Source organism: Equus quagga, chromosome 6, assembly GCF_021613505.1.
Source record: "Equus quagga isolate Etosha38 chromosome 6, UCLA_HA_Equagga_1.0, whole genome shotgun sequence".
Taxonomy (NCBI): Eukaryota; Metazoa; Chordata; class Mammalia; order Perissodactyla; family Equidae; genus Equus; species Equus quagga.
In genome coordinates this window covers 77,402,821-77,425,896 of record NC_060272.1, presented here as the reverse complement: position 1 = coordinate 77,425,896, position 23,076 = coordinate 77,402,821, and the positions used below count along the sequence as shown (strand labels likewise).

The following is a 23,076-nucleotide window of genomic DNA, read 5'->3' as shown; positions in this document are numbered from 1 at the left end:
ATTTTCCGGGGAACTCACAGCATCAATAATTCACAACAAAGGCACACACACCCACCCCCCCCCCCCACACACACATTCACAGTCACAGTTCAAATCTTTCTTTTGCAAGTATTTAAAAAAAGATGTAAAAGAGTCAAAAATTTTTAAAGGTTAATAAATAGTTCATTCAACGGGGGCATATCTCTTCTTAATAAAGGTGATGCTTCTTTTTTTTTTAAAGATTAGCAACAGTTGTTAGCTCAGGTGCCAATCTTTTTTTTTTTCCTGCTTTTTTCTCCCCAAATACCCCCAGTACATAGCTGTATATTTTAGTTGTGGGTCCTTCTAGTTGTGGCATGTGGGATGCCGCCTCAGCATGGCCTGATGAGCGGCGCCATGTTCGCACCCAGGATCCGAACCGGCGAAACCCTGGGCCCCAGAAGCGGTGCGGGTGAACTTAACCACTCAGCCATGGGGCCAGCACCAGGTGGTGCTTCTTTAAATTATTCACTCAAAAACTCCTTGAAATTGTTCTTCCGAGCAGACCACACTCTATGGAAAAGTTTCCTATACACCACATACTCAAGAAGTTCAAATAATGACATCTGTGTAACCTAGGATTTCCCAATCTCATCTGGCCACAAAACTCTCCTTTTACAGTAACACACAGAGTATTACTACCCCAGAGAACGGGAGCGAGGGCCTTGCTGCTCAGTGTGGCACATGGACCACCAGCATTGGCACAACCTGGGAGCTGGTGAGAAGTGAAGACTCTTCAGGCCCCCCGCGCCAGATCTGTGGAATCAGAACCTGCATTTTAACAAGATCTAGGGCGTTCAAATGCACATTTGGGTTTGAGAAGTGTTGTTCTAGGCAATTCAAGAAATTCTTTGCTCTGAGGTAACATCTTGAATGCTGGTGTGTTTTCATCAATTCAGAAACTAATAAAGACCATGGATGAAAGGGTAGACCTGGTTTCAGTTAGAATGACGAGGTGAGGAGCTGGCCTGTCGGCGCAGTGGTTAAGTGCGCACGTTCTGCTTCTTGGCAGCCCAGGGTTCGCTGGTTCGCATCCCAGGTGCAGACATGGCACCACTTGTCAAAATGCCATGCTGTGGTGGGCGTCCCACATGTACAGTAGAGGAAGATGGGCACAGATGTGAGCTCAGGGCCAGTCTTCCTCAGCAAAAAGAGGCGGAGTGGCAGTAGTTAGCTCAGGACTAATCTTCCTCAAAAAAAAAAAAAAAGAAGAATGAAGAGGTGAAATGTTGAATATTGAGATACTACAACACAGTGAAAAGTGAGAATTAATTCTGATGGGTGTCCTGTTAAACAAAGCTTAAACTCCAGTAGGAGGCAAATAAAATCAGAGTGTTTTCATTTTCTTAAAATTTTTTTGGGTTAGAATTACAAATTTTCAAAAAGAACTCTGCCACATTTCCTCAGTATTGCTGAAACGGTCTGTTTGCTTTCATTTTTCATTGGCACCTGGTCCAGAGGACGAGCTGTTTTTCTGTTTCCCAAGGACTCTTTCTAAACCCAGAGACGGGGTCAGAGCACTACACTAAGATCCCTGGGATTTCAGGATCTTAAACCAAAGGCATTCACGAAGTAAACTGACTTTACTGCACACTCAAAACAAAATAAAGACAAAAAAAGGAAAAAAGGAAATAAACAAATAACAACTGTGTTTAAGTGAGGCATCTTCTCAAAGGATGTTGATCCGACAACCCTTCCAAGAAAGATATTTTTGGAAGAAGCTACAGAGAAGGTTTGACTTTTAGCTTAAAATTTTTTTTTAGTGATTAGAGCCTATATTTTACCAGATCAATGAGAATTCTGCAACAAAAACCTTCAGCATAGTTGAGACAAGTCTTAAACTCCACCCTGCCCAACACTCACACTCATCTCTTCTCCTTGGAGGAGGCACCACTACACAACGCGGTCAGGGCTGGGCGGTTACACACACGGAGAGAACTAAGCAAAGGGCTCGGTCCCACAGGAGAGGGGAGAAGGCCACACCATATACTAATATCAACTATCAAGAAATCAGAGAGGATAAAATAAAAGTTGAAAACACATGGGATGTTATGATTTTTATTCTGTAGATAGAGAAATTAAAGTTATCGGCAAAGTGGCCCTAAGACCCATATGTATCTACATACATACATGTGGAAAAGAAGTACCGCGAAGCTACTGGGAGGTAAGAGGAGCGATACCTCAAACTCAAACAATGGTCGTCACTTCACCTCCCCACGACTGTTTCTCGAGATTGACTAGGTGGTCACTAAGGTTCTGTTTAGCCCCAAATTTCTGATATATTCTTATTTTAAGCACTATATGGTATAGATTTTCTTATGTGACCACCTTCTGATCTGATGCAGAAAGATTACCAGCGCCGGTTATCTGCCCAGCAACCAAGGTTCCCCAACTGCTGCCGCTTCATGAAAGCAGCAGCCTGTCTGCGGGCTAAAGAGGTGTCCTTAACCTGGGACTATCCCAGGCACTTGTGTCCCCGCTGGGTTTGGATATGGCCCCAGTACCAAGAGCTACAGGACAGGCACAATTTAGCAGGAGGCCCCTGAGGAGAGAGTAATGCTATTTCTTGGCACAGCTATTGTCAGTGTTAGCAAATGGGCTCAAGGATGGGTACCACAGCAGCCAAAAACCAAGGAAGCTGTCCCCTGGCTGGACGGAGGCACAGTCCACCTTCCCTAGGAGCAGCGACTACCCAGAATCAAGAGTCACACAGCAAGGGTTCTGCACACGCCCCTCCGTGTTCCCCCTGCGGCTGTGGGCTGTGCTCCTAAGGCTGGAACAGGGGATTCCTTAACAGGAAATAACTCATTACATTTGCTATCACTTATTCAGACCAATGCTCCCTTGTCCATTAGCATAAATAATTGAGCATCCAGAGTGATCCCTTCATTCCAAATGGATTAAAGACAAACACTGTTCTTAATCGACAGGTCACAGTTATGCTATTTTCCAGAGAAATATAAAAAAATATAACATGGATGTTTAACATAACACACGGCACGTGACATTTTCTGGCATACATGGATGTACAACCGTAGACACTGTTTCAGCATGCTGCCTGCTCGTGTACGGCTATGGCAGGCTCAGCGTGGGTCTTACTGAAACCTCACTCAGCTGCCAGGCTCCTCACCGCAGAAGGGGGGCCCCAGGCACACCAAGCACACAGGAAATGGAGCCCGAGTTACCAGAACACGCTGGGTGAGAACCACCGGGCGCACGCTTGTTGCCTCTCTCTGCGCCTTCAAAGCCACTGCCTTTCAACCTGGTGCACTGTGGACATGAACACACACGATGATGGGAGATTTGTCCTCGGTGGCTTGAACAAACCCTCCCATCACTAACTCCTAGTCCATGTCCCAAACTCTCAAAAAATGGCTCCAAACACGGCACTGTTCCTGGGAACTGACTAGAACTTTTAGACTAATTCAGAAAGAAATACTAAACTGCCCTTTAAAAGATGAGGTACTGTCTTAATTTTAAGACTGCTGCTTTTCCTGCTTCTGTAAACACATGCGGATTTTTCATCCTTCAAGGCCTACCATGTATTTCACCTCTGTCTTTGGATCCTTAGGACTGGGAATGTTTCAAATGTAACAGAGCAAAATAGGGATTGGACGAATTTCACTTTTTCTCTGTTTTAACAAAAGGTAATCGTTAGGGTGCAGTCTTAAAACTGACAAACAAGTATACTTCTGCACACACAAATGAAATAATTTTGTGTTTTGTGATGGAAAAGCACAGCCCAGGCCTGGGACACAGTGAGTGAGATGGAAGCGATCAAGGCTCTCAAATCAGTCTGATCTGGCTAAGGCACCAGCTCCATATCTACAACTTAACCCTGCTTAGCTAAGCAAGAAAATGGCACCGCGTCTGAGAGCCGTGGAGGCCCGTGTGCGAGACCAGAGACATGACAGTGGATGGCACTTGGTGGCCATTTACTACTTGTTCAGATCTCTTACTCTCCTTTCTCTGACTTTTAATATTCTTTCTTTTCCTTTTAAAATCCAATTTCTGAAACTTAGTATTAGACACATGATATTTTGAAGACTTTTTACTTTTCAACTCTAGTGGTTTAGAAAGATTTGAACAAATACAAATTTCAGAACTGAGAATGTTTTAACTGTTAGAAGATAACTTCACAAGTTTGCTGGAAAAATGTTAAAAATTTTATGTTTTCCTGAAACAGAGACTTGTTTCTTTTTTAAAATTCTGATTATTGGCAATGATAAGGCACGAAATACCAGCTAAGAGAACTGCTATTAGAGCTAATATGGTCTCTAAGACTTGCAGGCACTATGGTTTAAGGCCCTGAGGCCCATATTTGCAATACTTGTTCCTGTATACGGAGCTCCTCCACAATTTCTAAACTCCTCCGACTGTGGAACCCACACCGTCTCACAGCATGGTCAGAAGAGAGGGATCGTAATGTGCACCGTGTTAGCAGGCAGAAGACATTTTACTGCAAGTACTTGCCTAAAGAAAAGCGACCTGGATCACGTTGTGTCATTAATAAATACACCAGTGCCCAATGTTTCTTGGTATTAGAGTATAAAGCTGGATGGGGCAGGCAGGAGAGAACCAGACCAGACACACGACATCCACACAACCAGCAAAACAACCAAAACGTATGTCAGCAATACTTCAGCCAGCTTTCCCAAGAATGCTGTTACCACCACTCTCGACAGGTGCTGAGCCAGGAAGATCTGATTCTACATTTTCTCTCTGATTCGTTATTGAAAGGAAACTTTTGAAAAGAAGACGCAGAAAGAAACAATCCAAACAACAAGAGATGAGACCAAAAGGTTTTATGGTGTGGTTAAAATAATTTCAAGGCATCACACATCCACCTCAAACCTGCTCTTGCTTTTCTTTCCTTTTTACAAAAATTTTAGTGGAGTCCCTAGGTAATACTTTGGAAAATCCTTAGATAAGGCCTGAAATTTTGGGTAAGACAATCAACAGACAAGAGTCAGTCAAGTTTCTTTTTTTTCCCTAATAATCTGAGTGTATGCATTTTAAATTTGTTTAACCTATATCTGGATAATAATTAAACAGAATATTGTTCCATATAGACTCCTGGCTCTAGGGCTTTACGCATTAGATTAAGTGACTTGTCTAAGGTTAAACTGCTGGTTAAATAAGTAACTCAGAACTCTGTCTGTCAACATGTAAACACTGCTCATCACTACCCTTGTCCTGGGTGTCATTAACGCCTGCCTTTAGTTCTCCGAAATAAAGACAGCTAATATTTACTGCACGCTCCCTGTGTACCAGGCCATTCTCACACATCTGTGGGGAAGATTACATTAACATTTCCTATGACAGACAGGACATGAAGACTCTATGAGGTTAAGTAACTTGCCCAAGGTCAAACAGCTAGTCAAGAAAGGATGGGGGTTCAACTGTTTTTTTGACCCAGAGGTTTGTTAACAAGAAAATAAACTCTCACAACGAGTAGAACAGAACAATGCCAGAATAACTGTATGAGTCCCTGACCTTTTGCAATTCATTAGGTCTCACTATCAGGAATTCTAAATGCCTTACTCTATCGATCATACTAAGGAAAAACAGAAATAAGTTGGATCTGTTTTTAATGGAACTATCAGTGAGTAAATGTGTTGTTTCCAACAAATTAGAAGTAGGAGCAACAACAAAAAAACTAAGGCAAAGGAAAAAAACCTATTTTCTTTGTTTTGACCAAGTACAAAATAAATCTAAAGTGTTTTAATAAATTTATTAACTTCACTGCAAGACTTTAAAAAAAAATGCTTCAGTAATTTCTTACAATTTATTTAATTAAAACAATCAAAGTTGAAATGGCATAAACCCTTATGATTAAATCTCTCCCACTTCCTTAATTGGGGTACATCATAACTCTAAATCAAGGAATGGAACTTTCTGATGTATACTTAAAATTACTATTTCTTTCAAAAATACTTAGTAAAAATAAACACTGACAGGGGCCGGCTCCGTGGCTGAGTGGTTAAGTTCGCGCGCTCCACTGCAGGCGGCCCAGTGTTTCGTTGGTTCGAATCTGGGCACGGACATGGCACTGCTCATCAAACCACGCTGAGGCAGCGTCCCACATGCCACAACTAGAGGGGACCCAGAATTAAGAATATACAACTATGTACCAGGGGGCTTTGGGGAGAAAAAGGAAAAAAAAAATAAAATCTTTAAAATAAAATAAAATAAACACCAACACAATCATATTAATGAGCTTTCAGAAGCTGTAACATAAAGCCAGAATAATTTTTTAATATGGTAGCAAAATAAATTATTTTTAATTAATCTTAGCTTTTATGGGAAATTTTCAGCTCTAAAATCAGAAAACCAACACAGATAAACAAGATAGATAAAACACCAGGGTATCAAGCCTTAAGGTCTGAACTCCCCCACAACCTTGCAGCCACCCTCCCACTGCCTCCTGGCTCTGCCCTCCAGGTGAACTGAAACCGCTTTGGTCTAGGCCAACAAGCTCCTCCTTGCCACTAAAACCCACAGTAAGTGTTCAGAGTGCCTAACTTGACTCTGGTCACATATGACACTGTTAACCACTCCCTCCCTGAAGCCAGCTTCCTTTGACATCTGGGACACCACTTACCTGTCTGGCCATTCCTTTTCTAGCTTTGTGGATTTCTTTTCCTTTACTGGTCCCCAAATGCTGTTGATCCTCTTCTCATTTTTCACAGACACCCTGGATGATAACATTCCTTCTTGTAGCTTTAACAACAACCATCCATTTGCTGATGACTGCCAAATCTTTACCTCTAGCCTTGGTCTTCCTCCTCAATGTCAGACCCTTATGATCAAGGGTGTGGTGATGACATCTTTACCTAGTTGTCCCACCTGCGCTGCCTCATGCCTGGAATGGAACCAAGTCCTCCTTTTGGGCGCTCTTTTCCTGTGCCCTCCATCACCCACACATCTGGGTGCCAGCACCCAAATTAGCCTGACCTCCAAGTTTTCATTCCTCCAGAACTGCTGTCACTTCCTAGTTCAGGACTCTGTACCCTGGATTAAGCAACAGACTCCTCCTGTCTCCAGTCGGGTCCATACTCTAGCCAAAGATCCCTCTAAAATGCAGATCCGATCATCTCACTCCACTTAAACCCTTCTGTGGCTCCTAGTTGCCCCCAGGTAAAGTCTAATCCCCTCAACAGGAGGCCTGGATGGGCAGGCTCCTTCTTACTTCTAGTAGTCAGGTCTCTAGTCTAGACTCGCCATCTCAACCCTGCAGCCCTTCCCCTGCCTTCATGCTGCTGCAGCCGCAGGGCTCTCCCACCAGGAGCAAGAGGGCTGCCTCAAAGCCCCAAAGCAGAAAAAAACGATGCATACATTTGTGCCATAAACATTTCAACCTGAAACATATAAAAGAACAATTAATTCACCTTTGCTATCAGGGAGGACCAGAGGTCGTCGTTATGATCATCTGACTGGAATGAGATGTCAATTCTCATCTAATTTGACAGGAAATAATTTTTTAGCAATGTGTCTTTATTGAGTCTTTCCAAAAGTATTCCACTTAGTTTTCATAGATGTGAGCCTCTTTTTAGTCTCATATTTATACTTCATTTGTTTATGTATCTAAATAAGTCCCATAATTATAACAACAAATACAACTGCCATAAACAGGTTTGGAGTCACGTCCTTGACTCGTGGTAAGGACACAACTCAGCTAATGACAGCAGTAGGGAGTGAGCGGCTGACTGAGCCAGCACTCCGCGTGCGGTAGGTATCAGTCCGCAGTGGAGGACACTTGTAATCTGATAAGCATGTGGATGGGTTAAGAAAGTTCTGTTGGGCAACCCTAACCTCAGTTTTTCAAATGTGCTCTCTGCCCTCTGGCTTCCACCCTCTGCACATGCTGTTCCCTCAGCATGAAATACACCCTCTCCTACCAACAAACAACCTAACTTCCATTCATCCTTGAAGCGTCAACCTTCATGCCTCGATGTCATTTTTTTCGGGAAGTCTCTAGACTCCCCAGATCTGATCTGCAAGCTCTCTGTTTAACTCCTGTATTGCTACGGTGGCCTTCTACGTCTGTACACGCACTGGAGGTCCTGTGAGCACAGTCTCTGGCTTCCTCCTGACCAGCCAGCCTCCAGCACAGCACCTCACTTAAACCACGGCACATATTTATGCTATATGACGTCATATGTATTTGTTAAATGGATCGATACAAAGGAGGTATCTCATGAACCAAGAGCACATTAAAAGACCAACTTGGAAAGGTTCAGAGCACCTTGGACATTTCCTGAAATACCACTATTTACGTCCTAGTCACTTTTTCATTTCTCAATAATAAGGTTGAATGAACTTGCTTTGACAACTAATACTAGTTCCTAAACAGGGAAAAGTAAATAAGTACATACATAAGAAAATCGTTTCTGTTTCTGAGCAAACACATTTCAGGATAAAATCAAATTGAAGAAACAGGAGTTACAGACATGGAAAGAATGTCAGCCCTGAGTGATAACCCCCAACTGTACTCTGAAAACTCCTGGGTGTTAAAAACAGTGGACAATATCTTGGTACACTTTTTTCTCCACTTTAGACAGTCCAATCTTAAATCTGTGTAGAAAACATTTACCAGATGAAAGCAAGTAAGGTCTGTGGGCCTTGGTGGGCTGGCGGCTGTGGTGTTGGCCGTCATGGGGTGGCCGTTGTGGGTGGTGTTGCCTGTGCATTTGCAGCACGTGGGCAGAGGTCGCCTCTCTTGGGCCCCTCAGCTCCACAAGTGGATCAGCCCAGCTGGGTACAGACTGGGTTGTGCTGGCCTCAGTTTAAGAAGAGTTCTCCTAGGGGCTGGCCTGGTGGCCCAGCGGTTAAGTTCGCACGTTCTGCTTCGGAAGCCCAGAGTTCGCCGGCTAGGATCCTGGGTGCGGACACGGCATCGCTTGGCAAGCCATGCTGTGGTAGGCATCCCACATATAAAGTGGAGGAAGATGGGCACGGATGTTAGCTCAGGGCCAGTCTTCCTCAGCAAAAAGAGGAGGATTGGCGGTGGATGTTAGCTCAGGGCTAATCTTCCTCAAAAAAAAAAGAAGAGTTCTCCTAAGATCCCCCGAGAGGCTGCCAACTGCTATCGTTTCCGTTGAGCCTTTCGCATTATCACTGATTCAGCAAGGAAGGCTCCGGGTGTTGCCTACAGGGTTCCCCTCTGCAGAACATCTGCTAAGGACCCCTAGACTCCTGGGCAACTCCTGCAAGGACCAGAACCCACCTTGGCGTGGAAGGGAAGTCACAGATGGGCCTGACACAAGTTTTAAGCCCTTAGGCAGAAGCCAATGCCTACCAACAGTTTGCAAGCCATTTATCACAACTATACCCAGACTGTAGTGGCCACTGGGGTCCACCCCAAAACACGTTAACTGAGCTTACAATGAGCTAACTGGGACATGCTGCTCCAGTTTTCAACTCGGGGTCCTGGCTGGGCCAAAGCTCCTGACAAGTTTTTGCACACAGATATGTGTAGTGGAAGAACAGCAGTGTTCACTGCAGAAGAAGCTGGAAGTTATTGGGTGGCAGACGCTGTTGCCATCATCATTTTTACAGGTGAATGTTTCTCTAAAATCGTCCTCAATTTGTTCTTGTGGCAAAAGGAAAAATGCCGTATGTTGGATTTCTCATCATTGAGGATTAATGTCTTTTGCAAATTTCTAAGTTACCTTATTCCTCATAAGTTATCTTATTCCTTATCTCTAACTTTGTATTCTAGTAGGTGACCCTGGTCAAATCAATTATCAATTTGAGTGTGGTCTCTAATATTTTTTACTTGCTTTTTTATTGATAGCAGAACTGGGAATCTGTAAAACCTCAGAATAGGTTTTCAAAATAGTTCCTCCCTTCACCCATCAGTGGCCAGCTCTGATGTGTTTCACAGATGGGTGGCCAGGATACAATCTGCATTCTTCCAGCCTTTGTAGGTCAAGACGTTCTTTCTATATATCATGCCTTTAAGGATTGGATTTTTTGGTTGTTTCCTAGTGAAAAATGTGGATACGTGGTTATGATTTAGAGTTTATAACCCTATTGTTAGCAACTTAAATTATTACATCTTTCTGCTGAAGACTGTGCCGTTCTGGCTTAGGTCACTGGGGGGCCAGACTGGTTTAATTTGGTTCTCTCTCCTAGCTTGCAAAAAGTGACCATATCCATAAGAAATTAAGATGTAAAAGTTAAAAAAAAAATCAAACTGAGGAATAATTGGAGTAATTTAGAAATATTTTTAAAACTCTGATTAAGTCAACTCATGTTTGTATCTCCTCAGAAAATCATTTTCTCTATTTTTTATACTTAGTTATTAATGTACCTAATCTTGTCATTTTCTCTCCTCTGTTGTCTGGCATTATTACAAAATAATACAGTGCTTACTGGTTACTAAAAGGCTTTGAGAAAAGGTAACAGATATTTTTTAAATGGCATACCCAACTCTACTGACCTCAATGTCATGCTTTAGTCCTTTGCTTGTGACCCATAAAGTTTCCACTCAAGTGTGATAACTAAGGAAACTGGATGTTCTCCTTTCTGGGGGACAATTAAGATAACCACTTGGTCTATATCACACGAGCAAACTAATCTGAACTCGATGGGTGGGATGAGTAGAAAGAGAAGGATGAGTAAACATGAGAATAAGAATTTTGAAAAGCGATCAAATGTGACTTCTGACCCAAGAGAGAGACCACTTACGGGAAGAAGTATAGTGGGAACCCAACGTCAGCGTGGGAAAATTCGGACCATGGGTAGGCTGTGATGGAGGAAGCGGCCTTGGGTGTAAGAGAAAAGCTTCACAAGAGAGGAAAGCAGAAGGCAGCAAAGATAATTGTCTGAGAAAAAGGGATCACAGGGTAGGCACGCTTGCTAAGACTCAGGGAAAAGGAAGGGCCGCCAACACCATTGCCAATACAGCAATAGAGTTTTTACAGGCTGGTGGCGTCCAGTCTATGAACTCTATAAGTGCCACTGTGATTCATGATCCGGACTCTATTCTTTCAATATGACACTCACGCAGTCAGTCGGTAAAGGTTAACCGATGACTGCTCTATGCGACATTACTTTTTTTTTTAAATTTTATTGAGGTTATGATAGTTTACAACGTTGTGAAATTTCAGTTGCACATTATTATTTGCCAGTCATATTATGGGTGCACCCCTTCATCCTTTGTGTCCACCCCAACCCCCTTCCCCATGATAACCACTAATCTGTTCTCTTTGTCCATATGATGGTTTATCTTCCACATGTGAGTGTAGTCATACAAAGATCGTCTTTCTCTATCCAGCTTATTTCACTTAACATAATACCCTTAAGGTCCATCCATGTTGTTGTGAATGGGACGATTTTATCATTTTTTATGGCAGAGTAGTATTCCATTGTATATGTACACCACATCTTCTTTATCCAATCATCAGTTTATGGGGCACTTAAGTTGTTTCCACGTCTCAGCTATTGTGAATAATGCTGCAATGAACATAGGGGTGCATGACTCTCTTTGAATTGCTGATTTCAAGTTCTTTGGATGGATACTCAGTAGTAGGGTGGCTGGGTCATATGGTATTTCTATTTTTAATTTTTTGAGAAAGCTCCATATTGTTTTCCATAGTGGCTGCACCAGTTTGCATTCCCACCAGCAGCGTATGAGGGTTCCTTTTTCCCCACAACCCCTCCAACATTTGTTATTTTTTTCTCTTGGTTATTATAGCCATTCTAACAGGTGTAAGGTGATATCTTAGTGTAGTTTTAATTTGCATGTCCCTGCTGATCAGTGATGATGAGCATCTTTTCATGTGTCTATTAGGCATCCGTATATCTTCTTTGGAGAAATGTCTGTTCATATCCCCTGCCCACTTTTTGCTTGGGTTTGTTTTTTTGTTGTTAAGTTGTGTGAGTTCTTTATATACTATGGAAATTAATCCTTTGTCGGATATATGATTTGCAAATATTTTTTTTCAGTTGGTGGGTTGTCTTTTCATTTCAATCCTGTTTTCCCTTGTCTTGAAGAAGCTCTTTAGTCTGATGAAGTTCCACTTGTTTATTCTTTCTATTGCTTCCCTTGTGCGAGAAGACATGGTGTATGAAAAGATCCTTTTAATATTGATGTCAAAGAGTGTGCTGCCTATATTTTCTTCTAGAAGTCTTATGGTTTCAGGTCTTACCTTTAAGTCTTTGATCCATTTTGAGTTTATTTTTGTGAATGGTGTAAAAGAATGGTCTATTTTCATTCTTTTACATGTGGCTGGCCAGTTTTCCCAACACCATTTGTCGAAGAGACTTTCCTTTCTCTGTTGTATGTTCTCAGCTCCTTTGTTGAAGATTAGCTGTCTGTAGATGTGTGGTTTTATTTCTCGGCTTTCAATTCTGTTCCATTGGTCTGTGTGCCTGTTTTTGTACCAGTACCATGCTGTTTTAATTATGATAGCTTGGTGGTATATTTTGAAGTCAGGGATTGTGATGCCTCCAGCTTTGTTCTTTTTTTCTCAGGATTGTTTTAGCAATTCAGGGTATTTTGTTGCCCCATATGAATTTTAGGATTCTTTGTTCTATTTCTGTCAAGAATGTCATTGGGATTCTGATTGGGATAGGACTGAATCTGTAGATTGCTTTAGGTAGTATGGACATTTTAACTACATTTATTCTTCCAATCCATGTGCATGATGTCTTTCCATCTCTTTACATCGTCATCAACTTCTTTCAGGAAAGTCTTGTAGTTTTCTTGTATAGGCCTTTCACTTCCTTGGTTAAATTTATTCCAAGATATTTTATTCTTTTTGTTGCGATTGTGAATGGGATGGTATTCTTCAGTTCTCTTTCTGTTAGTTCGTTATTAGAGTATAGGAATGCTACTGATTTATGTAAGTTGATTTTGTACCGTGCAACTTTGCTGTAATTGTTGATTACTTCAACTAGCTTTCTGATGGATTTCTTACGGTTTTCTATATATAAGATCACATCATCTGCAAACAGCGAGAGTTTCACTTCTTCATTGCCTATTTGGATTCCTTTTATTTCTTTTTCTTGCCAACTTGCTCTGGCCAAAACCTCCAGTACTATGTTGAATAAGAGTGGTGATAGTGGGCACCCGTGTCTTGTTTCTGTTCTCAGAAGGATGGCATTCAGTTTTTCCCCATTGAGTATGATGTTGGTTGTGGGTTTGTCATATATGGCCTTTGCTATGCTGAGGTACTTTCCTTCTATATGCATTTTATTGAGAGTTCTTATCATAAATGGACGATGGATCTTGTCGTATGCTTTCTCTCTGTCTATTAAGATGATCATGTGGTTTTTGTTCCTCATTTTGTTAATGTGGTGTATCACATTGATTGACTTGCGGATGTTGAACCATCCCTGTGTCCTTGGTATAAATCCCACTTGATCATGGTGTATTATCTTCTTAATGTATTGCTGTATTCACTGTGCCAATATTTTGATGAGGATCTCTGCATCTATGTTCATCAGTGATATTGGCCTGTAATTTTCCTTCATTGCAATGTCCTTGTCTGGTTTTGGGATCAGGGTGATGTTGGCCTTGTACAATGTGTTAGGAAGTGCTCCATCTTCTCAATTTTCTGGAATAGTTTGAAAAGGATAGGTATTAAATCTTCTTTGAATGTTTGGTAGAATTCTCCAGAGAAGCCAACTGGTCCTGGACTTTTATTTTTGGGGAGGTTTTTGATTACTGTTTCAATCTCTTTACTTGTGATTGGTCTCTATTCAGATTCTGCATTTCTTCTTGATTCCATTTTGGGAGGTTGTAAGAGCTTAAGAATTTATCCATTTCTTCTAGGTTGTCCAGTTTGTTGGCATATAGTTTTTCATAGTATTCTCTTATAATGTTTTGTATTTCTGTGGTATCCACTGCTATTCCTCCTCTTTCATTTCTGATTTTATTTATTTGAGTCTTCTCTCTTTTTTTCTTAGTGAACCTGGCTAAGGGTCTGTCAATTTTATTTTCTTGAAGAAGCAGCTCTTTGCTTCGTTGATCCTTTCTACTGTCTTTTTTGTTTCAATTTCATTTATTTCTGGTCTAATTTTTATTATTCCCCTCCTTCTACTGACTTTGGGCTTTGTTTGTTCTTCTCTTTCTAGTTCTGTTAGGTGTAGTCTGAGATTCTTATTTGAGATTTTCCTTGTTTGTTGAGGTGAGCCTGTACTGCAATGAATTTCCCTCTTAGGACTGCTTTGGCTGCATCCCAAATGAGTTGGTATGGTGTGTTTTCATTTTCAGTTGTCTCCAGATATATTTTATTTCTCTTTTGATTTCTTCAATGATCCATTGGTCATTCAGTAGCGTGTTGTTTAATCTCCACATCTTTGCCCCTTTCCCAGTTTTTTGGTAATTAATTTGTAGCTTCATAGCATTGTGATTGGAAAAGATGCTTGTTATTATTTCAATCGTCTTAAATTTGTTGAGGCTTGCTTTGTTTCCATATATGGTCTATCCTTGAGAATGTTCTGTGCGCACTTGAGAAGAATGTGTAACCTGCTGGTTTTGGATGGAATGTTCTACATATGTCTATTAAGTCCATCTGGTCTAGTTTTTCATTTAATTCTACAATTTCCTTGTTGATTTTCTGTCTGGATGATTTATCCATTGGTGTTAATGGGGTGTTGAGGTCTCCTACTATTATTGTATTGTTGTTGATATCTCCTTTTAGTTTTGTTAATAGTTGCTTTACGTACTTTGGTGCTCCTGTGTTAGGTGCATATACATTCATAAGTGTTATGTCTTCTTGGTGGAGTGTCCCTTTTATCCCTATATGCTGCCCCTCTTTGTCTCTCTTTACCTGTTTTGTCTTGAAGTCTACTTTGTCTGACATAAGTACGGCAACACCTGTCTTCCTTCGTTTGTTATTACCTTGGAGTATTATCATCTATCCCTTCACTCTGAGTCTGTGTTTGTCTTTGGGACTGAAGTGTGTTTCCTGGAGGCAGCATATTGTTAGGTTTTGTTTTCTAATCCATCTCTGTGTCTTTTGATTGGAGAATTCAATCTATTTACATTTAGAGTGATTACCAAAATGTGGGGGCCTAATGCTGTCATTTTATCACTTGTTTTCTCGTTCTCCAGCATTTCCTTTGTTTCTTGTCCCATGTATTTCAGACTACCAATTCAGTTAGGTAGTTTTCTATGCTGGTTTTCTTAGTTTTCTCCTTATTTGTAATTTGTGTCTCTAATTATTTTAGTGGTTACCATGTGGTTTGTATAAAACATCTCATAGATGAGATAGTCTATTTTCTGATAGCCTCTTATTTCCTTAGACTAAGCTGATTCCGTCCTTTTCCTCTTCGCCTTCTATGTTGTTACTGTCACATATTTTGTTCTTCCTGTGTTGTAAGTTTACGGTAAAAATGACAAGATTATATATATTCTTGTTGCTTCCGTTCCCTTTACCTTTAACGTTATACTTAAGTATTTGCTAACCTTTCCTGATGGAGAGCTGCAATTTTCTGATTTTGTCTTTCTACTTATGTCCTTGCCCAGGCTTTTGTAAGCCCTTTCCTTTTTTGGCTTTTTTTTTTTTTTTTTGGTGGTATGAGGCTCTTTCTGAGGATTTCTTGCAGGGTCGATCTTGTGGCAATGAACTCCCTTAACTTGTTTATCTGGGAAAGTTTTTACTTCTCCATCATATTTGAAGGATATTTTCACTGGATAGAGTATTCTTGGCTGAAAGTTTTTTGTCTTTCATAATTTTCAGTATATCATTCCTCTCTCTACTGGCCTTTAAGGTTTCTGCTGAGAAATCCGCTGACAGCCTGATAGAGGTTCCTTTGTAGGTTTTCTTTTGCCTTGCTGCCCTTAATATTTTTTCTTTGTCATTGACTTTTGACAACTTTACTACTATATGCCTGGGAGGTGGTCTTTTTACATTGTATCAATGTTTGGAGATCTACTGGCTTCTGTCACATGGATTTCCAGCTCCCTCCCTGGGTTTGGGAATTTCTCCGCTATTACTTCTTTGAACAAGCTTTCTGCTCCATTCTCCTTCTCTTCTCCCTCTGGGATACCTATAATCCCTATAATGCATTTCCTAATTGAGTTGGATATTTCTTGGAGAGTTTCTTCATTTCTTTTTAGTCTTAGTTCTCTCTCCTTATGTAACCTTTCTTCACAGACTATGGGCTACAAGAACATAATACAAGTAAGGTAAATAAAGCAAGAGAGAAATGACAACTGCTAGAGCCTAGCACAGTGCTGCAAAGTTCTGAGAAGCAAGCGCTCACTTTACCTGAAAGCTCTTCATTTCTTAAAAAAAAAAAAATTAAATTGCTAATCTTCAAATGTCTACCTTTTAAGAAAAATTTAGGGTTGGCCTGGTGGCACGGCGGTTATGTGTGCACGTTCCACTTCGGTGGCCTGGGGTTTGCCAGTTCAGATCCCGGGTGTGGACATGGCACCGCTTGTCAAGCTATGCTGTGGTAGGCATCTCACATATAAAGTAGAAGAAATTAGGCACGGATGTTAGCTCAGGGCCAGTCTTCCTCAGCAAAAAGAGGAGGATTGGCAGCAGTTAGCTCAGGGCTAATCTTCTTCAAAAGTAAAACAAAACAAAAAAATAAAATAAAAGAAGAAAAATTTAGTTGTGGGCATTTCTTGATTTGGAGATTTTGAGAGCACTTGACCAGCGAGGAGGAAATATACTTTCATTATTTTTAAATCTTTTATTATAGAAAATTTCAAATAAACACAAAAGTTAAGAAATTATATGGTGAACCCACAATTATCAATATTTCACCAATTTTTTTCCAACTATTTCCCAAGAACTTTTTGGAGTATTTTAAAGCACATCTCACATATATCATTTCATGCAAAAAACATTTTTGTGTGTACCTGTAAGAAAGATTTAAAAATAACTACACTATTATTATCCAAACTAACAAGATTAACAATAATTTCTTCACTGAATACTAAGTGCATGTGAAAATTTCCCTACTTGTCTCAAAAATGATCATTTTCTGACTAGTTTATTGGTATCAGAATCCAAAGAAGGTTCTCACATTACATTTATATGATTTAGATAAAACCAAATTCATCCATTTGGGTAGCATCTATCAGAGATTTTGTATTCAACACATGGACTCAGGAATCTGGGTGTCATTCCAGTACTTTGATGGGATATAAAGCTGCACTCATTACTGGCCCACTGGCAAAGACCGGGAGATAGAAAGGCTGGAGCTGAACTATTACGTATTCACCCTCCCCTGGGCTAAATCTCCCAAACCACATGAGGGAAGTGGCAGCAACTTTTATAAGCAATCTACTGCTAATCTCTCTAGGCAAGGGAAGCCGGTGAGAGATGCTTCTGTTGCAATGAAGTCCAGGACCTCCACAGAGGTGGGACATCTGTCATAGGAAAAGTGGGCATAGTTTCTGTATGAGGCAGCAGGGCCAGCTTTGCCATTGGAATGGTCTGACCCACATGATCTCTGGCTGTGCTTAACTTATCACAGAGTCCCTAGGAATAAAACTGATGAGTAACTCCCCTGAGGGATTACTTGATTCATGTAGTAGGAAATCTCCAAATCTGGTGAGCAGAAGCCTGACTTGAATCACCATGACAGAGAATCAAGGGCCCTCACTCAGCCCCCAGATCTAAGTCAATTCCCAGACTCAGGCCTCTTTATGAAGCAGAAGCCAGGTAACCTTGGGTTAGGTATCCCTCTATTACCACTCTTCCTTCTAGCATTCCCAAAAAGTAACTGTGCTCCCAGGAAAGTAAATCTAAGCAATACTCTTCCCAACCTTTTCTGGCTGAAAGGAGAGATGGCCTCAGTAGGGATTTAGCTTGTATGGATTCATGGTTAGGAGGAAATGGCTTGGCTGAATGGCTTGGAGGAATTTAGAAAGAACAAAATGGATAATGGACTGGTTTGGGGAAGGAGTATGATTAGATGTATCAGAACACACTCAAGGTCTGTCCCACGTGAATGACCAATTGTGTCCCATGCGAATCCTATTGCAAAAAAGGCTGCTTAATAGTTGTGTGGACAATATGTCCTATTCTGTAAATGTCAATCTTTGTTCCTAGTCATCTTGATGCTTACTTAGTGGGTTTAAAAAAAAAAGGCCATGGTGGCAGAAATGGATGCCAAGCCTGAGTTAAACTACAGGCTGTCCCCTTCAACAAAGTTAATGATACGGTTCCTTGAAGGAACCAGACAGCTACTTGTGGAAAGTTGATTACAATGGATCCTTTTCATGATAGAGGGGTAGACGATTTGTCCTTACTGGAAAAGACACTTAGTCTAGACTTGGATTTGTTTTCCTTACCTGTCAGACCTCTGCTGCAATCTCGCTGAAGGCCTCAGCCACTGTTCTGGCATCTCACACAACACTAATTCTACCTGAGGACTCCCCGGTGAAAGAAGTAAGGGGTGAGAGGCCAAGTGCCCCTGAGTGTCACTAGCTTTATCTCGTTTACCATCATCCAGAAACATGGAATCATACCAAATAGAAAAAGGGTGTAATGAAAATGAAGTTATGGAGGTAGCTTGAGGATACATCTTGAAGTTGAAGTGCTGTCCTGGATGGCGCATGTAACTCAGTGACTGACATAATGATGTTCACCCATAGCCAGAATGTATGGGTCTGGAAACAAAGGGTAAACACGGGGCTGCTTCTTAGGATTACCTAATAATACATTTGCAAAATATTCTCTTCCCATCCAGTAGCTCTGCTCTGTCAAAACTGAATTTATCCCCTCAAAAGAAGAGTACTTCCACTGGAATTCACAGCCTTGGCCCCACGGAGTTAGAACTAAAACTGGCCATTTTGGCCTCCTCGTGGACTGGGAAAATGAGCACCCAAGGAAGACATGGACATCTTTTTGGTCACTGTCACCATCGATTCTCAACTGGACGAATGCAATAACCTTCAAATTAGTCTCCCTTCCTCTGCCTTTGCTCTCCCAAACTGTCCTTGCTCTCTGAAGCACGAGTCGGGCATATCATTCCTCTGCTGGCAATGGCTCCCCGCTACGCTGAAAATAACCCCAACTCCTTCTTGAGACCTGCAGTGTCCTGGACTCTTGTTTCCTGAGCGCCAGTCACTCTGGCCTCCTCGCTGAACCTCAGACACATCAAGCTTCTGCCTAACTTTGGGGATCTGATGTTCCTTCCGCTGGCACCCCCCTCCCTCCTGCTCATCTTTCAAGCCTTCGCTCAATGGCACCTCTTTAGGGAGGCAGGTTGCCCTCCACCACTCCCGCTCCTACTCACTCCCCATCACATGATCCACGCTCATCTTCTCTAGAGCAACCATTACTGCCTGAGATAATCCTGTTTACTGACTTATTGAGTCTGTGCAAATGCTAGAACGTGAACATTTTGTGACGCTTCATTATCTGCTGTATTCCAAATGGTAAAATAGTGCCGGGCTCATAGCTGATGCTCCACACATTTTTGTAGATTGACTGATTTTTGACTGAGAGGGAACTAAAGAAGACCATGGCAACTCTAAGCAAGCAGGACCACCAACAGCCCAGAAGCCTACAGAGTGAAGGTCTGGACACCTCAGCTGGCAAAGTACACTACCAGGTAAGGTTCTGCGCAGAGGCAAGGGGAGCATGCAGTGGGAACCAGATGAGCAAAGGCAAAAATAGCACGGATGGCCTTGCAACCAGACACAGAAGAGAGACATTTCCTTTTGTGGTGTCATGTATAGATACCTAATTTTCACTTATTTTCTATTTCCTTTTCTCCCCTCTCTCTTTCCATTATGATAAGGGTGTGTTGCTTAAATTTACTTGTGGTTATAAAAATTGAAAAGGCATTGCAACAGAACTGGAGGAGGGATGAGTATTACTCAGAGGTCCTAGACTTGGAGATGTTTGCAGTACTTGATAGGCCTTTGGGCTATCTCCCTCTGGAGACAGAGAGACAGGGCTTTCAATTATATATGGAATAGCTGTATCAGGTTAGAATGATGTTCTTTTAAAAACGAATGCCCTCTACTCTGCTTTTCTTTTTCTTTATAGTACTACCTCCCATGTTATACAGATACTTGTTAATTTATTATCCCCTCAGTAGACTGGTAGAGATTCAAGGCGCTTTGTTGTGTTCACTGCTGTCACCTGGAACTACTGAGGTACGCTGTCAATAGTTACTGAAAGTATGAATGAATGAATAAACAAATGTCGGACCTGTCGAGAATCTATTTCTACCACCACCTGGATCTCCTTTGGGGAATGAGCTCCCCTCCACAGTGTTCAGCCTTAGTGGATGGGGAATCCATGCACCTGCCTCCTAAAACGGAAGGCAGGTAGCCCCTGGAGGCAGCCAGTCCTCCTTCTCCCAGTGCCCCCGGGTGGTGGCTGCATCACCTAAGCTTCCAGAATCCCCTATCCTAAGACTTTGCCTTTTGAGTGAGTGACAGAAGGCCCAGAGGATTGGCTGGCCTTCACTCATTCCCCAGGTGGCACTATGGCCAGTCTTCCTGCTACCTGCCTTCCTTGGCTCCTTCCATGTAGTTCCTTGGCTCCCAGGGCCAACCCTGACTGCCGTCCATCTCCTAGACTGGTTTCCTAGCCATTCCAACAATTTGGGGAACACTTGATGCCCTTCCAATAAATTCTTTTTACTTAAGCTAGTCACAGTTTTTGTTGCTTCTCAACAAAAGACTAAAATTGAAACAAAACAAAACACTGTTACAGAAAGCACAGAAATAAGCTGCTTGTATCTGTATAGGGTTGGAAGAGAAATCATCTACATTCCTACCACCCTAACTACACTATCTTCATTTTTACATATTCTTGTTAAATAAATTTTTGACCATATGTATACACGTTGTATATGGTTGCAATCATGGTATATGTTATGGGTTGAATTGTGTGCCCCCAAAAGATGCTGAAATCCTAACCTCCAGTAGCAGTGAACGAATTTGGAAATAAGGTCACAGTGGATGATCCAGTTAAGATGAGATCATTAGGGTGGGCCCAATTCAACAGGACATGGAGAACATCAAGCGAAGATGAAGGCAGAGATAAGGGCAATACAGCTACATGACGAGGCACATGGGCCCTGAGCACCAGAAGCTAGGAGACAGGCCGGCAGACATAAACAACCTCACCAACACCTTCAACTGTCTTCCAGCCTCCAGAACTGAGACGAGAACTTTCTCTTCACCCAGTTTGTGGTACTTAATTAGAGCAGCCCTAGCAAACCAATACAGTACACATATGATTTTATTTCCTACTTTTTTCTCACTTCAAAATTACAGCAGTCACTTTTCATGTTGCTACGTGGTTTTCCTAATTATATTGTGAACTGTTTTGAGCTTGTCACCCATATAACACTCCAATCCGCCAGCCCACCGTACCCAGACATTTACACGGCTTCAGCTTCTGTGCTATCACAAAGAATGTCGTGAAGAACACCTTGTGCGTGTAAGCTTTTTTCCTCCTTTTGGGTAACTTTCTCAGAATACATCACCAGAAGCTGATGACTGATCGGAGAGAATGAACATGAGACTGGTGGCTACACTGCTTTGCAGAAGGATGACAATGAATTTACTTTGTCAACAAGGGTATGCAAGAGTATGAGTTTTGAATTCTGAGTGGAAAGCATGTTGACAGATGGTAAAGGGAAGGAAGGAAATTGTAGGCAGAGGGAGCAAAGTGAAGTAAAGCAGAGGGAGTGTGAAAGCCTGGAGCTGTGAAGGGACACGGAACTGTACGCTCTGCTAGGAGAACTGAGAGAAACACTTGGAAAGTTAGCTTAGGGTTCCAGAAAAACCTGTAAACTCGTTCAAGGAACTGGGACTTTATTCCACTGATGATGGGAAAGGTTGCAAGGAAATAAAGTAAGAGTTGAACATGAACAGTAAGTCTGACTAGACAGTGTAGGAAAGCCTGGCCTGAGGACATGAGGCGGGGCCGGGCACAGCTATGAGAGTAAGGGTCAAGGAGCCTGAGAAGCAGAGGAGCCTGAGGATAAACAGACGGTGCCTAGTGACTCCGAGGATGAGGGTGCAATGATTCCAAGGTGTCCAGCCTGCTCAGCTGAGAGGACGACAAAGGCATAAGATGTTCCAGATCTCCTTGACATGTAGCTGCCATCTAATTTCTCTCTCCCTTTTCACCCTGGTTAACGGAAGAGTCTAACCTTGATTCCTCCTGATATATGTGACTTGAGTTAGAACCAAGTCAACACAAGTACGGATGATAACATTTTCTCACGACTCACCAACTCTCTGACCTTCTACCACTTTGCATGGCCCTCCCAGGACATTCTCCTCAACAATTTCTGTGTCAGAATCCATCAGTGACCTTGTCACCATTCTTGGTCACCAGTCTTCATCATCTATCTTTAGAACACCTCCCTTGACCAGTGAGGCCACACTTTCTTGCTCTGTTTCACTTCTCCAAGCCATCCTGTTTCCCCTCCTTCTCTCCTTCTAAGTGACACCCTCAGCCCTCTTCAGGTCTCTTGAAATGACCCTATTTAAATCTCACCTCTTCTTCTGGCTTCTGTCCCCACCATCATGCCCATACCTCGAGTTGGCGGCAGTGCTGGAGTCAGAACCCAGGCCTCCTAACACCCAGTTCATCACTCTCCTGCTCACCACATGATATTCATTTTTCAAAGTAAGACAGTGAACCCAGCAACTGAAGCCATAATCCTTAACAGTCGGTTGCAAATCTTTAAAGAGTCAGTACAGTTCAGTGTTAAAAACATAGGCCTTGGTACTGAAAATTCTATTTGACTGACTGTAGATTCAAATCCTATTTCTGTCACTTCCTGGTAAGTAACTCAAGGGCAGTTCACCTGTTTACACCTGGGCTTTCTTATCTGTAAAATGAGGGTAATCACAGTACCCCCACAGCATGAGGTTAGGAACATCAAATGAGGTAACACATCAGAGCACACAGGACAGTGTCTGCCATGGGGAAAGTGCTCAGTCAACGTTAGCTCTTATTATTGTCATCTAGTGCACGCCGGGCCACGCCATTACCCAACCAGCTGATGGGCAGTGATGTGAACCTTGGTGTAGGGGAAGATTTTCCATGTTAGGAATTTAAAAATCATTCACAAAACATGTGTCGTTAATTCAAATCCACA

The 23,076-nt window shown here is 41.9% G+C and overlaps 1 protein-coding gene across 6 annotated transcripts in view; it reads right to left on the bottom strand.

The window, feature by feature from the left end:
* SPATA13 (spermatogenesis associated 13) overlaps positions 1-23,076 on the bottom strand; it is a 343,789-nt gene that overhangs the window by 30,240 nt on the left and 290,473 nt on the right. The window lies entirely within an intron of this gene.